The sequence below is a fragment of the Camelina sativa genome, chromosome 9 (assembly GCF_030686135.1).
Source record: "Camelina sativa cultivar CO46 ecotype springtype chromosome 9, ASM3068613v1".
Lineage (NCBI taxonomy): Eukaryota > Viridiplantae > Streptophyta > Magnoliopsida > Brassicales > Brassicaceae > Camelina > Camelina sativa.
This window is the reverse complement of record NC_141888.1, coordinates 29,226,777-29,230,525: the sequence shown is the minus strand read 5'-3', so window position 1 is coordinate 29,230,525 and position 3,749 is coordinate 29,226,777. Positions and strand designations below refer to the sequence as shown.

General features: G+C 40.5%; 1 pseudogene; it reads left to right on the top strand.

Annotated features, from left to right (window-relative positions):
* The first annotated feature begins 2,636 nt into the window (after window positions 1-2,636).
* Window positions 2,637-3,525, top strand: LOC109126470 (putative F-box protein At3g52320 pseudogene; annotated as a pseudogene).
* The last annotated feature ends 224 nt before the right edge of the window (window positions 3,526-3,749 follow it).

Genomic DNA, 3,749 nt, shown 5'->3' with positions numbered 1-3,749 from the left:
CGTAACCTTCAATCTTTGAAGTAGCAGAGTTCCCCATGAAGAGTTTCTCATCATTCTTGTTCTTGCTGTATGTCGAAAACATCGACTTATCCATGCAAATGTGCCTAGTTGCACCGGTGTCGAACCACCACGTCTCCGGATTGATCTCGGCAACGTTAGTCTCGGTGACAAATGCACAAAAGTCAGCTTTGGTGAGATTAGCTTCATAATTTTCGTTGTTCTTAGGAGCCTTCTTACTATGGCGCTCGAAAGACTTGTGGCCCATCTTGCCACAGTTGTGACATGTTCCGGTAAACTTTTGTGAGTTTCCACCGGTTTTCTTCTTGAACTTTTGCTTGTTATGTGGCAGGACTTTTCCTTTTCCCTTGTCTTGGTGCCCCTTATTTTACCACTTTCCTTGTTCGTCAACTTGGTGTTCCGCCATATTCGCATTGGGATCACGAGTTTGAGCACCAAATCCCATTTGTCTTCGGTTGGTTGACTCAATGCGGAGCCTCACTATCAAGTCTTCGAGACTCATCCACTTTCTCTTCAGCTTGAGATAGTTTTAAAATCGGTCCCGTCATGAGGGAGCTTCTCAATAACGCATGCTACTTGATATGTCTCACACAGTCTAATTCCTTCAGCATGTATCTCATGTAGGAGATTTGTTAACTCCTCAACTTGCTCCATTAGCGGCCGAGAATCCATCATTTTGAAGTTTTGAAACTTTGCAACTGCATACTTTTGTGATCTTGCATCTTCGGTGCGGTACTTTCTGTCCAAAGAGTCCCACAGTCCCTTTGAAGTCTTAATGTTGCAGTAGACGTTGTACAACTGATCACAGAGACGACTCTGGATGTAACCTTTGCACAGGAAGTCACCTTGTATCCAAGCATGTATACGTGTTATCCTCCGAGAGAATGGGCTTCTCCTTGTTAGTGTACTTACTTAGTTTCAGCGTGGTAAGATAGAAGAACATCTTCTTTTGCCACATTTTGAACGAGGTTCCATCGAACTTGTCAGGAAGTAGACTAGCCGAATTTACAGCTGCAATCTGCACCCCTTAAAACTGATCTGGGACTGCAGCAGGTACAGGTTCAGGGACTGCTACTTTCACTGGACGGAGCATACCAAACTGGATGTCATTCCCAGTCCCATTGGTGGTGGTCTCGGTGACCTCAGCAACGTTAGACACGTTCAAATCTTTAGTAGCCATGTCTGAAACACAAATACAAAGCTTTGTTCAGAACACTATTTCAAGTCGTGAAGTGACTTTAACAACACTAAATATATATTATTTGCAAACAAACACAAAAAATAACAAGACCATATAGTTTTCGCAAAACCAAACTTGTTCACGTTAAACTGTTTTGAGTTGCAAAAATAAAGAAATAACATAAGTTTCCCACTAAATATATGACGCTTGTGTGCTAAACAATACAACACTATTCAAACCACTTTTAGTTTATTATTAGTTGCAGTTCTCGTTAAACACTCAAAGCAAGAGATAATTAATCTCTTAAACTTTTAATTTGCAGACACTTAAAAACCAAGACACTATGTTGATTTATGAGTTTTTAATTTGCAAATAAATCCAAACCAAAAATTCTGCAGTTTATGAATCGCAACTCAAAGGCAAACTGTGTTTAAGGATACAGAATATCATGTCTTTACTATTACAATATATTCTTCTCTTGTACATTACCTTCCATATCTGTTAGACCTAGTGGCTCTCTCTAGAACTGTATATATATGTACTCTTGTAATCACTCTTATGATATAAAATAACATTCTCATCTTACATGGTATCAGAGCCTATCGATACCCTAATTCATTTATCTTGCAGCCGCCTCCCTCTCTGTTCTTTCATCTCAGATCTCTTCTCTTCTCTTTTCTGCTCCTTATCTCTCTTGTCTTCTATTTCTTTTTCTACCATGGCTGTCGCTGCAGAAGCTGTTGACACCACTCGGTCTTCTCAACATCAACATGATGAATATTACCAAGCTTACCTCTACGAACTACATGACCTGGAGTATATAAGTCCATTCCCTTCTTGATGGATACGAGCTCGCTGGATATGTTGACGGATCCTCTGTTCCACCAGATCAGATGCTCACCAACACCCCCCCCCCCACCAACACCAAATCCGGCGTACAAGACGTGAAAAAGACAAGATAAACTCATCTACAGTGGTCTTCTTAGTACTCTTTCTCCAACTCTGCAACCGCTTGTGTCCAAAACCAAATCCTCTGAAGAAATGTGGAAAACGATCTCCACAACCTATGCCAATCCCATCTGGGGACATATTCAGCAACTCCGCCTGCAACTCAAGTAAGCTTCCAAAGGTGAAAAATATATTGATGATTATATGCAGACTCTTACCACTCGATTCGATCAATTGCCTCTTCTTGGCAAACCTCTTGCGCATGAAGAACAACTTGAGTTCATCTTTGGTGGTCTTCCTGAAGACTTCAAATCTGTTATTGACCAAGTGGAAGGTCGCAAGACACCACCGTCTATTCTCGAAGTTCATGGAAAGCTCATCAACAAGGAAGCCAAGCTCATGGCCGTCGCCCACTCTAACACAACAACAGGACCAACCTCTGCTCATGTTGCCACTCTAACACAACTACGGGACCAACCTCTGCTCATGTAACCTCACCACCAAGCAGTGCTTGACTTTTCCCATCATAACATCAAGACTTTTGGATGAACCTAATGACAACCTCTGCTCATGTAACCTCACCACCAAGCAGCACGTGACTTTTCCCATCATAACATCAAGACTTTTGGCTGAACCTAATGACAACAATATTTGGAGTTTTTTTGGGCACGAATCTGTTTATGATGAATACAAAGTGCTTAACATAGATAGTTTGGGATGTGATCAAGGAAGATGGGATAGTTACATCTGAGCATCATGTGTTGGTACTTGGTCCTAGAGCTTCTTGGAGAAGCCCTTATACTACTAGTACCATTCCTCCTCATCGTCCTTTCTCACAAGGTATCTCCATCAACGGTGTTTTGTACTACGGAGCTTGGACTGATGCAAATAGATGTGTGGTTGTGAGTTTTAACTTGATTTCTGAAGAGTTCAGTTTGATTGAATGACCCATTAAGGCTGGCATAGTCAGACATACATATCGCTCTAACATTGTCAACTACCAAGGCAAGTTAGCTGTTTTTGATTACTCCCAACTTGCGTCTAATGAAACAGTGGACTTGTGGGTTATGGAGGATGAGGGGAAGATGATTTGGTCTAACAAGACTATGGTCTTCCCCTTTTCCAATATCAATTTTGTCCAAGGTGATAGGTTGGGGATCCAAGGGACTGGCCGTTGCAGTGAGATTAGGCTGGCAAAGACAAATCTCTTATCCACTCAACCGAGACCTTTTGTCATTTATGATTTGAACAGAAACCAAATAACAAGAAGCCTTGAAATAAGTCGACCACCATATCTTTGGTTTTTGGGAATAAACAAGGGTTTTCAAACCAATTTCTGGGAGGATGATACTGAGAGCATTTTGTATTTGGAGACCTAAATTATACCCTTGTAACTCAATCATATATACTTTTGCATAAGTTTGAACAATATCATTTTGAGCTCCTAAGATTAGATTGGTATTTATTATTCTTTACTAAGATGAATTACCTACACGTATGGAAATGTTAAGGTGCAAGTTTTGTTTATGTTCTATATTTTTAACTCATATTTTTGAAAAAAGAACTCCTCTCATCTTGTTTCTGTGTATACAATATTCAGTAA